Here is a 13,846-nt window from a genome sequence, read left to right as displayed (position 1 = left end):
CCTGGACCTGGGCTGGCCCTGCTGTGTCAGGCCTGTGCTCACCTCTTCTGCTTCCCCAGCCCTTTGGCAGCGGCCAGCAACCTGCTGAGGAACAAAGCAAAAGTTAGGAAAAAAAGCCTCCCTCTCACTGTAGCAGGATGCTCAGATTTCAGGGTGATGAGTGTAATAAAACAACTGGGATAGAATAGAGATTCCATGGAGGGGTCTCTCTTGTCCTTTCAGCCACCCAAGGGAAACTCAAGAGAAACAAAACCATTCTAGGAACAGTTCCCAGTTTACATGTAACAGTAAAATCCAAGTGCATATAAAGGTCACCGTAGATGCAGAAATGGTAGAGATGACTGCAAGGTCAAAGTCATTTATTTCTTCTTGCACTGAAAAGCCGGTGTGCCTCATCTACATGGGCTGTTACATATGGACGTGAGTGGGAGTGAGTGGCCAGATTCCAAACCCACTGTATGCACCAGGCAACAGAACTGTACTTTTGCTGGATAAACATCCTCCGTCTCCTACGTCAGCTGTGTTTATATAGAGGCTTGGAGTTGAAAAAAAACCCATGCCTAGTTTGCAGAATAGATATATTACACAAGAACAATTCCCTCCTCCTTCTCCAAGAATTTCTGCCTAAGAAGACTTGTCAACACCCAAATCATGACTACAGACTCTCCCTACCCCCACCAGCATTTTTAAGGACTGCTTCCCCAGCCACCTTCAACACCCACCTGCTGTGCCTGCTCTGAGCCAAGTTAGCTACCATGGCAGCCAGTCAACACTGGAGCTCCTTGACATTGGCAGCTCCAGTATAGACAAGGGTCAGAGAGCAGAATGCCTCCTGTGCACTGGGGAGAAAAGCAGGATATGGCTTTGCTGCATTTTAACAAGTGGAAAGCAGCATTCTCCCCTCCCCTCCAGCACAGCTGGCTGGGTCCACTGGAAAGCATATACATCCAACTTTATGGCTCTACAGGCACTGTGGTGGCCAGGACTATATTGCTATTACCATTGCTGTGCCCCTTCCTCCATCTAGTTCCCCTCACAGAGGCACAGGGATAGATTAGCATCTTTCTCCCTTTTGTGGTTGTGCCATCCACAGCTGTGCTGGTCTGAGCAATAGGCGGTCACATTCTTCCCAGGCCTGATTCTAGGGCAGGAAGCTGGAATGGTGGCCCCGGGGCTAGAGAGGCACAAAGACTCATTGTACTTAGTGCATCCAGAACATCATACTGGCAAGGCCAAGCAATTCTCTCACACCCTCTTCTATAGACAATCCTGAAATGGGGCTTTTGTGGTCTTTATAATCCTACAGGCCTTCCATTAAGACTCGCTTGGCTTGCAGATAAGCACAGTAATACTGGACTAAACACTTAGCATTAAATACTGGCCTGTCATGGGGCAGGCAGACAGATCCTCTGGGGCCTGCCCAGCACTTATCTTTGAGGGACCTGCAGGGGCTATTCCTTCTGTAGTTGGCCAGCTGTGTGGGAGGGTGGAAGCCAATGACCCTGCCTCCTCCTCACCACATTTGGGTGACTCACATGCAGACCCTTTGAGCACCCGTGCAGGTACTGACACTGGCACAGTTTTCCCCAAGAGTGTTATTTCTTCTTCTAGCCTGCAGTACCCCTCTCCTGTAAGCAAAGTACTTCCCCAAATCTGACTAACTGTTCTTCTGTGCTCCTGTGGGGTCCAAGAGACTGTGGAAGCCACATATTTCTTTTCACTGAGGAAGTCCTCTGTGCTTCTACATTTTACTGCTAGCTGAGCAAATCATGGGTCAGCAAGGACAAATCTGCATGAAAATTGTCAAGTTCAGCCTGCTATCATGCCAGATGGCTGGTGATAACAGCTGCCATCAAGTGGGTCTTTCCTCTACAGCAGGGGTAGGCAACGTTTTTTGGCCAGGGTGCCGAAAAAAACACAATGTCTACCTTGGAAGGTGCCAGTGTGCCGACATGCCAGAACCTGGAGCAGCTGTTTGCAGCCTCCCAGCTGCAGCCAACCCAAAGAGCCCGGTCTGCTTGCAGCAGGGCTTGCAGCCTCCCAGCCACCTGCTGAGAGCAGCCTGGGCTCCCTTGCTGGCAGCAGCTTCTTAGAGCCTGGGCTGGAGGTGGTGTGCCAAGCAAAAAGGCCTTGTGTGCCATGCTTGGCATGCGTGCTGGGGGTTGCTTACCCGTGCTCTACAGAGTCCCCAACCTGGCAAAAGCTGATGGAAGTTTCCATGGAATGAAAGAAGAATAATTAAGCTCCTTTACGCAGTGATACTTGGCAGCAGCTGCCCAAGGCTGGATTAGAAAATAAGCTGGTTGCACATACAGCAAGGGTGGACAAAATGCAACCCACAGGCTGGATGCGGCCCACTAGGCCATTCTATCTGGCCCGCAGGACCCCTAAAAAATTTAGAAAAGTAATATTTATCTGCCTCTGGCTGCCTGTCACGTGGCCCTCGACGGCTTGCCAAAACTCAGTATGTGGCCCTCCACCTGAAATAATCGCCCGCCCATGGCATACAGGGACTAGTGAATTGCTTAACAAATGGAGGGGAACATCTACACTGCACAGGGGCTTGAGTCTTGGTCTACTTGCTGAGTTTTAGCTGCTAAAATAAAACTATGTAGTTAGTCAGTCCTAATTACATATATATAAAGAATCCTCTTCCCAAAATGTTCCAGAAAGGTTGCCGACATGGACCTGGGCCAGGTAACTTAGGCTGCCAGTGACAATCTAATGAGTAACTTGCCACAGGCAATAGCACCAGGCTTTACACATGCACAGCTGGAGCCACAGGATCATGGCAAGCAAGAGCAGCTCCATTTTGCAAGACTAGGGAGGAAGAGGTCCCTGCACAGCCGTGAACACTGAGATGGCATTTGGGTTTCACATTTTGGGCACGGATGCACCAAAGCAAAGAGACTCCATCATGGGCAGATCTAGAATTTTTGAAAAGGGGGGTGCAGGTAGGATGGTGTATCATTACATATAATACACTACATATTTTGCTCTGGTTAAAAATTAACAAGAATCTTTACTAATATGCAAGGGGCCTAGGGCTGTATCGTTCAGTTTAAGATTGAAGTGAAAACATGTATATTTAATTAATTGGAATGAGTTAAAAAATCATCTGCAGGGCTGTGAAATAGAAGAGCCATTACCAGGAGCAGCTAACTGATAGCAGAATTGCAGAACAAAGGATAGCTTGATTGGTGATCCATCAAGACCATTAAAAAGAAGAGCGGGTTGTTAACAACTGTGGAATGAAGAGTTTAGAAGGGATCAGGCAGGGGCCTTTCAGGAGGAGGGGGGAGTGCGCTGGTGCACTTGCACCCCTCTTTGATTCCTGCTCATTTGATTATAATGAGCCATGAAGTCAAGCAACTCTCTCAGCACTGCCTGACTAGACATGCTGCTGCCAGTGCCAGGCAGTTGGTTTTACACTTTGGGTGGGCCAGGAATCAAGTGGGGTATGCAACTGCACCAGTGCAATCCTCCTGGATCTGCCCCTGGACTCCATTCAGTCCTTCCCCATCAAAGCCTGCATGTCAGAGTACGGCTGCTATGTCACCTCCTAAACTCTCTCTGTTGTTTCGAACAGGCAGAAAATATGTGCGTATGCCTTTGCCAGACCAGTTCTAGGAAACCAGCCTTGTAGGAGTCATTGCTTCAGGCTGCCAGATCACTTCATCTCTGCTTGCCTGGCCAGTTACTGTATTGAGAAGTAAACAAGTCGAGCTTTGTTTGGGCAGCTTGTTTCCGACTTTCTCCTTGGCCCAGTTCTGGGGCTTTACTGTATCTGGTTTATGCCACAGAAGAACAGTCAGGCTCCTGAAAGCTGCTACATCAACCACAAGGGGCTCACCCCAGTATAGGACAGCCCCCCCCCCGGGTAGCACCCCTTGGTGATTTGAAGCCAGAGGAGGTGTCTTGTGCTGTACACAGGGTTGGGGTGTGTTGGAGGCAGTGGTGGTGGGGAAAGTAGTCTACTGCACAGCCAGTATAAGACATTACAGGCTGGTTTGACCAATAGAAGCCCTGACAAAGAGCCACCGCACCATCCCAGGCACACACATGCACACATATTTGATTCCAAAGGCCTTGTGGATTCAATCAAATCCAAATGAGTATTGGCAGACTATCTCCTCTGCACCCCAATAACCTGGAAGCCTCACTCATTCAGATGCTGGTGGGCAGAAGGACAAATCCACATGCCAAATTCCTGAGCCAAAGACAAGCAATGCAGAAGTAGTTGGAAAAATGCTTGTAAGGCAGAAATCAGGACCCAAGGAAACACAACAGTAACAACAGCACTCCTCACATAGTCAAACTGCGATCAAAGTGGCCAGCAACCTGCAAAGGTAATGGCGATAATCATCTGCAGCAGGGTTATGTGTAATTACAAACTCTCAGTCAGAAGGTACTTTGATGAAACCCAGAAGCACACTCGCAAGGCTGAGGGCTGTAACTTCTGCCCCAGTCACTGACAACAGAAGAAAAAAAATCTAGCAGTGATAATGCCAGTCTCCACAATAGTAGTGTAGAGAACAAGCCATGCTAGCAGGGAGCTCCTGAGATTTAAAGAGAGGACTTACTGACAAGAGCGCCTTACTCCCTCTGCAAAGCAGAGCTGGTTGATTCCCAACCCCAGTCCTGCAGCTGAGGGTGCTAACTTGTTGGATTAGCCTGAGGAAGCTCATTCAAGCTGGAATGGCATCTACTAGCAGCTGAGTTTCAGAATGGAGGCAAGTTGTTTATAGTAGTAGGAAGTGGGGTCACGTGGGAACTGAGCCTGGACAGATGACAGCAGTCTCAGCTTCAGTCACCCTGACACATACCTCATGCAGCTTGCCTCCTCAGTCACTCATTTTTTGGCACTGGCTGTCCCCTCTTCCCTGTTGGGTCTTTGGTTATATATAGGATGCAGAGAGAGGATTAAGCAGCAGCACATATATTGGGAAGAGGGGAGAGAGAAATCCATTAAACAGTTCTTAAAAGGCCAAAGCATTCATTCGCTACAAAATTAGTTGTACAGTTTTGCTAAAAATGAAATGTTTCTAGAGCCTTGGGAGAGGAACATGGTGAGAGCCCCATTCTGTGGATCTTCAAACTAGACTAAACACATCGCTGGAAATCTCCCTGACTAGTGATCATTCTGAGGTGGCTTAGGAGAAAAATGTTTTTCTTATGCACATCTTCATACAATACACTTTGAGAGGTCTCATTTACCCTCTGCGGTGGAACAAAAACTTGTAAAGCTTGGAAGTTTTCCCGAAGTAGCATTTTTGATTTCCCAGCCAGCCTGGCTAATTGTTCCTCCATCTTTAATTTCTGTGATATCCAGCCAGAACAGATAAACACATCTATTATCTGTTAGAAAAATAATTACAGACTGTGGATCCCTTTAGGAATGTTGACATTTAAAATGGCCATTGCTGGCCAAGATCTTCAAAAACAGGAGTCTCCTGCCTGTTTGCGCTTCTTAGTAAGTGATCTGCCCAGTTTGCCAGGGAGAGGCAGGCTTTCTGCACGCTCAGAGAATTTGCTAGCTTAGGAGTTTAAACTTGGTTTTAGGAGCTTTACTTCCAGCTCCCATTTTTGAGAAAATCGGGCCTGAGGTGGCGGCGACAACACTTCACAGGCATGCAATGGGGGTGCCAACACTTTCTGCAGCTCAGACTTTTAAGGCTTATTGTTTCAGGTTCTCTGCAGATTCTGGTGCTTAATGCCATGTCAGTTAAATGCACAGTCTTTTTCGGGTCAGCAAACAAGGAGCAAAGAAGAGACATTTTCAAGTATGCTCAGGGTTAGCTAAATTTTACTTTTTAGCCACAGATTTAAGTTACAGGAATCTCATAATCCAAAATAAGGGTGTTCACGCATTGATACAAGAGCAATTATGTGGTTTAACAGAGTTCTACCTCATCCAGCATCAGAACATACTGATGCCTCAGTTTCCCCCCTTCCCAGGGAAGGAAACAATTTGTTCTTCCCTTCTGGAATTTGATATGTTAAGAGTTTAGCTCAAACCCAGGATCTCCCAGCCAAGTTCTCCAGACTCAGCAGTCCTGGCAGCTCCTGCACAGAGCTATCTCCATGGGCATGTATCTAGTGTGCTTCACTGACACCCATGACACCTATCTCTTCTGTCAGCAGAAGGAATGCCTGGCACACACCTACTTTGAGTGTGCCAGGCTGCAGCCTGTCCATTGCCTCCTCAGGACCCTCCTCCTGAGGTTCTGGCTGCACTTCTGTCCACACCTTTTCTTTTACACACTCTCCACCTGTGGTCCCACCATGTCTTGGGACCTGCTGGTCAACCTCCTTTCTGCTCTGGCTAAACTTGCCATCTACCAGACCAGGGAGGAGGCTCTGGCTAGGTAGAACCTGGGCAAATGTACAGCTGTTTTTCTGTCACTCCTTTGTGCCCATCTCTGAGCAGAGTTTCCCTGGGCGACATCCACTGGCTCCTTGGTCACATTTAAGGGGCAGTGGGTGCTGACCAGTTAGGTCTGCTCAGACTCCTCCCTAGGAGCTCTCATTATTAGCCTTTGACCAACACTGCCGTCCCCATTTCTTCTTTTGTTGTTCCCACAGAACCAGTTGCTGTGTTTCTTGTGACCTTCCTGATCGAGGGAGGCTTGCAGTTCTCTTGAAGGATCTAGACCCACCACCCTTTTCACAACACATAGGTTAGGCTCAGCAGTCTACCATGACCCTCCCAGGCTTCTGGTCCCCCTTATGGGCTTCTTGTTCTCACCCTGCACGACAGGTAGCTCTGGCAGGTCTTCACTGGCCCTTCCCTAGACCTCACTAACCCTAGATCCCATATACAAATCTCTGTTTTTTCACCCTTCTTCCAAGCTCCCAGTTTATTCAGAGCTGGTGCTCTTAAGAAAAAACCCTCCTCTTACCTGCCACCTGAGAGGCTGATGATTAGGTGGACAAGGTTCTTTGGGTGAATCTGATATATTTTATTAGACCAACTTAAATAGTTGGAAAACAATTATTAAGCAAGCTTTCAGGTTCAAAAACCCTTCCTCAGGCTAAGGAAGTTTCAGCAGTTCGTGTGTGCTCTTCCTGGATGGAATGAAAAGTAAAGAAGCCAGCAGCTGGGCTGGTATGCATACAAGACAGGTAGTCGGTGAAAATATAGATTGAGGAGTCAATGGGTGAGAGACAAGGTGGGGGGGGGGGAGAGAGAGAGAGAGAGAAGGGGGATGAAAGTGGAGAGACACCTGGGGAGTCAGATGTCAGGCAGGTTATAATGTGTCATAAATCCAATGTCTATATTTAGTCCATGATTTTTAGTATCCAGGAGGTTGATGAAGTGGAGTTCATAGGCTCGTCTCTGGGAAGTGTTTTGTAGGTTTCCTTTGAGGATCAGGACTGAGAGATTGGAGAGAGAGTGGTTTTCTTGTGAGAAATGTGCCCCCACTGGTAATTGGGTATTTCTGTCTTTGATGGATTTCCAGTGTGCGTTCGTTCTGGTGCGCAGTTGTTGTTTGGTCTCTCCTACATATCTTCCATCAGGGCATTTGGTGCATTGGATGAGGTATATCACTTTTCTGGAGGTGCAGCTGTAAGATTCAGGAATGCTGATGGCTCTGTTGTGGGGTGTAGTAATTGTGGGGGTGGTGGAGATGTGTTGGTAGGTGTTGCATTTCTTGTCATGGCATGGTCTGGATCCTTTTGGTGTGTTCTGGGCTTGAGGAAGTTTGCTTCTGGTGATGAGGTTAGCGAGGTTCGGTGCTTGTTTGAAGGCTAGGATGGGTGGCTCTGGGAAGATCTTTTTAAGAGTAGGGTCTCTTTCTAGTATGGGTTGCAATTGTTTGAGGATTTTCCGTACAGGTTCAAGGGAGGAGTGATATGTCATAACCAGCGGTGTGCAATTTGTGGGGGGTTTTCTTCTGTACTGCAGCAGTTCTTCACGTGGTATCCGGGTGGCTCTTTCAAACATGCAATCTATCTCTCTGGAGGAGTGTCCTTGTTAGGTGAAAGCCTTTTTAAGATTGGTGAGGTGGCAATCCTGGGTGTTCTCCTCAGTGCAAATTTGGTGGTATCTGAGGGTTTGGCTGTATATCACAGCTCTTTTGGTGTGTTTAGGGTGATTGCTGGTTCTGTGCAGATATGTATGTTGGTCTGTGGGTTTCTTGTATAACGTGGTCTGTATTTTATCATTCTGGATACTGGTCATCATGTCTAAAAAGGAGATGCTGGTGCTGGAGTATTCTAGAGAAAGTTGGATGGAGGGATGGTGATTGTTGAATTTCTGATGGAACTCAATCAGAGATTGTAGGTTTCCAGTCCAAATGATGATATATCTTAAGTATAGCAAGGGTTTGATGGTGCAGTTCTTGAGGAAGTCTTCTTCCAGGTGGCTCATAAAAAGGTTGGCATACTGTGGTGCCCATAGCTGTTCCCATCATCTGGAGGAAGTGTTGATTATTAAAAGTAAAATTGTTGTGTGTGAGGATGAAGTGTATAAGGCCAGTAATATCTTTGGGTCTGTATTCTGAGTTGTAATCTTGTTCCTGTAGATATATAAGGCAGGCTTGGATGCCATCCTGGTGTGATGATTAGGTGTGAATTCAATCATAGGGTTGATGCAGCAGCAGGATGTCTGTGTTCTTCTTGGTGAAAACATCAGCAAAATCCTGGTATTTGGCTGAAACCGTGATGGTCTGCTCTTGGGCTGATGACTTTGCTGACATAGGCCCTACTTTCTGGGGTACTGCAGCCTGGCCTACCACTGCCCCTGAGATTTGGGGTATATGGCACCCGTTGTGGGGGCTGGTGTGGTTGGTGGGGAGATGGCCTTAGGATGCAGCAGATGGGCGTTCTGTCAGTAGTGAGGATTAAATTGAATGAAGTCCCTTCTTGCATGCCTGAAGTTCTTAGATTTAATAGAGAATGCCCATCGAGTACAACAAGTTTAATCAGCAGATGCAGCTGAGTGCTGTACTAAGCAGCATATGGCTTATGGTACTTTTAAAGTTTTTCAGAGACAAACAATTTTCAATTTTGATTCATGAGATGAGAAAGTGTTCAGATCTTCAACACTAAAAAAGCTGTATCACATAGGCAGCATGCCCATAACACAGAAGGTGTGGGTAGGAATTTATCAACATAGCCCAAGCAGTTTTCCTATTAATAGTATTATCAGTGACAATGAAAATAACCTTATGTGGACCTAATTCATTGATTATATTTTTACAGTGGTGAGTAATATACCAAGCTACGTGGTGGGGCTCAGGTGTGTTTTGGAATGAAGGCAGACAAGGTTCTTTGGGTGAATCTGATATATCTTATTAAACCAACTTAAATAGTTGGGAAAAAAAAATGAAGCAAGCATTCGGGTTCAAAAACCCTTTGTCAGGCTAAGGAAGTTTCAGCAGTTGGTGTGTGCACTTCCTGGATGGAATGCAAAGTAAAGAAGCCAGAGGCTGGGCTGGGCTGCATTCAAGATAGGCAGTCAGCAAAGATGTAGATTGAGGAGTCAATGGGTGAGAGACAGGCTGGGTGGGGGGGATAGAAGGGGGATGAATGAATCGATTAATTCTTGGCTTCATGGAATATTTGACAATACTTGACTGTGGCCAAGTTATAGACAGTAAATTGACATTATTTGACCAGACAGTTGACTGACTTGCCAACCCTAGCAGGCACCAATTATTATGCAGTTAAAATGGAATAAAATTACATTACAAAGTATACAGTAGGGCCAAAAGATTTAATGTCCTTAAGTGGCTTGTGCACTTAACCATTATGTAGATAACTGATGTCTGTTATTAAGTAAACAACAGGCAAAAAACTGTGTCTCTGTGTGCCGTATAATTAAATTAATTATGTTCTGATTCAATATGCATGTAAGGAGTTGACTGTACGCATGCACGTTTGTGTCTTCTTTCAGTTCCTATCTAGTACTAGAATTGTTAGGACTCAGATATCTATATTTTTGTCTGCTACACGAAGTCTAGAAACCTGATTTCAATGAAGGGGGGGGGGAAGAAGAAAGTAGGACACTTTTAAATTTTTAGTAGGGGAGCACAGATACAGATTTTTTTTGGCTGATTCCGATGGACGATTATTAACCAGCCATATTGGCCAATACTGATCCAATAACCAATATGCAGCCCAGCAGCTTGGAAAGCAGCTCCCTGCTGGTAAGTCTGTGGAGGGGAATGGGGCTGGGGGCAGATTGAGGACCCCATGGTGAAGGAAGGAGTGGGGCTGGGGCAGGAGCAGGGGCAGGGTTGGGCACTGCCTAGTCTGGGCAAGGTGGGGCTCAGGGTGCAGCCGCGGGCGGATCATCCAGGAGGAGTGAGTGGTCCAGACCAGAAGCTGGGAGGTGGGTATTAGAGCATGCCTCCCTGCTCAGCTGGAGCAGACTGTTTGGGCCAAAGCAAGCCTGCCCACCCTGAGAGGGGGGTGGGTTTGCAGGGGAGGTGCAAAGCATCCTGGGATGCTGGGGGACTGTGAGCTAACTTGAATCTGTAGGGGATCTGGGACAGAAGTTCAATAAACTGATTTCACATAAATTAGTTGAGTCTGATACGACATCCATCCAGGTTTACCTCAAACTAGTTTTGGCCATTTTGAAAGCAATTTATGTGCACTGAACTTCTGGTGTGTTACAGATTTGAACTGGCTTCTGATCATTTATACCAGTTTATGTGTGATTTCTTTCCGTAGCCTAGGTAACCTGACTAAAAGTTTCAGGTAACCAGATATATCCTCTCGAGTTGCATGTGAATATTCTGCTCCCTTAGATAACTCACTAACTAGCCAATTTATTTGTCCATACATACCACAGGTTTTCATACCCTCTTAGGATATGGTAAAAGTACTGGGGTGTTGCTCTGTACCACAAGAACACAAGCACAGGAGTGCTATTAAAGACATGGCAAGAAATCATTAGTGTGTGGCACCTCAATGCTTCCTGATACATCATCACAATCAAAACTTGTAACTGGAGGAGGCTTAACTGGGAGAACCGGACATCCAGACAGAGCTTCCTCAGACTCATTTATATACTGTTGTTGGAATTGGTCTGTATGTAATTTGCATGAAGTACCGGCAGGGAGTTGCTGCATAAATGAAACATGCCACATGCATTTAGTGAGTTCTCCAGGCACCCATTTTATTCTACCAATGTAATTACATGCCCAAACAAAGCCCTGTTTGAAATGAGGAATGGTAAAACACATGCTGTCAATCAATCCATCTACTTTGGGATTTGTGTACCTGATAGGCAACACCAGGAAGTAAAAGGCAAAATGAACACACAATAATCTTTTCAAGAAAAGAGTAACAGGTGACTCCTGTGGGATGGGGTGTGTTCTGATAAATGAGGAAGTTGTCCAATTTATGTTGAAGGCTTAAGGTAGGCTGGTTGGCATACTTGAGGGTTTGCACAAAACATTCAACTAGTCCATTTGAAGCAGGATGCTTAGGAGTAGAGTATGGCAGCACGCTGTGGCAGAGGCTGCGTGGATAGCTGGCAGCTGGGGCTGAGCCATGCTGCCCCCCACCATGCAGGGGGGCTGTGCCACAAGGCCAAGAGTGCAGCTGCTGTTGCTGGTAAGCTGTGGGGGGTGGTGAGACTGGAGCCGGGCTGGGGCCGCGCGGGGGGGTTGGAGCCAGGCAGAGGGTTGCATAGGGGGGCTGGACCTGGCTGTGGGCCAAGCCGGGGGGCGGGGGGGGGGGGGCTAGAGCCAGCCGTGAGCCAAGTGGGGGGCTGTAGCTGAGCAGGAAGGTGAGTGGTGGGGAGGCGGGGGGGGGGGGTGTGGTGTGTGTGTGCTGGTCCCTGGTGGGATAGGCAGCTCGAGTCTTCTCTCATCAGGGTGCAGATCCGGGGGCTCACATCCCCGGGAGGGCTGCTGGACTGTGTCAGACTCCTCCTGGGGGTGCAAGCCTCCAGATCTGTGCTGGAGGAGAGCAGGCTCAGGCTGTGGCAGCAGCAATCTTGTCCGGTGCTGGGTGCAGCCCATGCCCAGGGCCGGTCCCTGGTGGGAGAACCAGCCTGAGCCTCCTCTCATCCAGGACCCAGATTAGGGGGCTCACACTGCTGGGAGGGTTGCCGGGCTATGCCGGACTCCTCCTGGGGGTGCGCGCTTCTGGATCTGTACCGGATGAGAGGAGGCTGCTGCTGCTGGCAAGACTTGGTTTGAACAGTTTGAGCTGCAGTTTCCCAGAAACCTCTGCACCTATCTCCTTGAAACTTGGCTGACTTCATGCTCTCAGAAGGGGCTACTATCTCTGCAATTTCCATCCCAGATAATGTTTAATTTTCACTTGGCTTTTCTACGGCATAGGTGAAAAATCTATGATTTGCGTTGTGGTTGGGTTGGCATGAAGCTGGTTCTTATTCTAGTAATCTGAGAGGTTGCTCAGTGCACATGTTAGTCTAGTCTCGACAATGGCAAAGTCCTTCGCTTGCAACGTGATGCACAGATAATCAACATATATGAAGCTCCTTGTATTACTCTATATGGGTTGGTCATTGGTATGTATGTTAAAAAGGATTGGTACTAGCATGCTACCCTTTGGGAGGCCATTAAGTCGTCATCTCCAGTGGCTCTCAGTAATGCCAACTCTTGAAAAAAAATCACAAGACTCGTGATTTTCAAGTCAAATTAATTCTGACTCATGATCTCGGAATAGAGCCCTCAAATCTCAGGATTTTTTTCTTTTGGCAATTGCAGAGCCCCCAGCTGGTAGGTTTGTGGAGGAAAAGGGGCAGGTGGAGAGGAAAAAGGTGTGTGTGTGTGAAGGGGGTGGATTGAGGGCTCCATGGTGAGGGAGGGTCACATGCACCCCATGCCTCCCCCCCAGGGTGCACACAGTGGCGGAGAGCTACCTATTTCTCCGCCCCACACCTCTGGATGAGCTGCCTGTGGCTCTGTCACGTGACCCATGACCCGACACATCTGTGTGTCTGTCCCTCACTCCCAAGCCACAGTTCCCCCCTCCAGCCCTGCTGCTGTCTCTCACTCCTGACCCACAGTACCCCGCAGTCTGGCAGGGTGTGCAGGGACCCCACTTTCCTGGGGTCCAAACCCCATACACACAACCACAGCCTCCCACATCCTCACAAATAACCCCCCACCACACACACACACACACACACACACACACACACTTCAAAAATAGGATCTCATGATTTACATACTAAACCTCTTGATTTTTAAGTGTTTGTCTCATGATTGTTGACATGGTGGGTTGGCAATAATGGGCTTTGTTTCTTATATAGTTCTACATAAAAAAATAGAAGAGATGAGATGACCTGCAGCAAGTGGCAGTGTTGTGTCACACTGTAGACTCTGACAAGGAGGTTTCACTGATTGACTGTGTCCTATGGGAGAAGAGCAAAGGATGTGCAAGCTCTACCTTAGCTCTGCACTTCATATCTTTCTAACATTTGCATTCATATTTTCAGAGCCTTGCTAATCCTTCTGGTGAGAGCTGTGCGAGGGACCTTAGTCCCGCTTTTCTTGGCTTTGACAATTTTTGAGCAGTAGGATTTTCAGGAGCCTAAACAGCCCCAGGAAGTGTAGAGCATCTGTTACCTTAACTCCAACTTGCCAAAGTTTTCTGCATGTAAATTTATCCATCACGAAGATTTACCCTATGCCTGAAGAAGGGCATTTGTGCCTGAAAGCTTGCGAAGAACAATTTTCCCAACTATTTAGTTGTTCTAATAAAAGATATCATATCTACCCAAAGAACCTTGTCTGCCCATCAGGAAGAGGATGTGATTTGTAAAAAGTTGAGCATTTGACTGGTTTGCAGCCACCTACAATGCGTGGTTTGCAGCCACCTACAATAAAAGAGCAAAGATATTGTATCTACCCAA

At 47.3% G+C, this 13,846-nt stretch overlaps 1 long non-coding RNA gene across 4 annotated transcripts in view; it reads left to right on the top strand.

The window, feature by feature from the left end:
- Nucleotides 1-13,846, top strand: part of LOC109282617 (uncharacterized) — a 79,716-nt gene that overhangs the window by 32,734 nt on the left and 33,136 nt on the right. For 2 of the 4 annotated variants that reach the window (XR_009459983.1, XR_002089648.2), the window contains exon 1: nt 9,544-10,154. The exons of 1 other annotated variant lie outside the window; for it this stretch is intronic. This is a non-coding gene — a long non-coding RNA (uncharacterized LOC109282617). Of the gene's footprint in view, nt 1-9,543; nt 10,155-10,283; nt 11,572-13,846 lie in introns of those variants that run through there. One more of the 4 variants, XR_009459984.1, reaches the window with a different exon arrangement.

Source organism: Alligator mississippiensis, chromosome 2 (genome assembly GCF_030867095.1).
Source record: "Alligator mississippiensis isolate rAllMis1 chromosome 2, rAllMis1, whole genome shotgun sequence".
Taxonomy (NCBI): domain Eukaryota; kingdom Metazoa; phylum Chordata; order Crocodylia; family Alligatoridae; genus Alligator; species Alligator mississippiensis.
The sequence above is the reverse complement of the archived record's forward strand: the minus strand, read 5'-3'. Positions and strand labels throughout refer to the sequence as shown.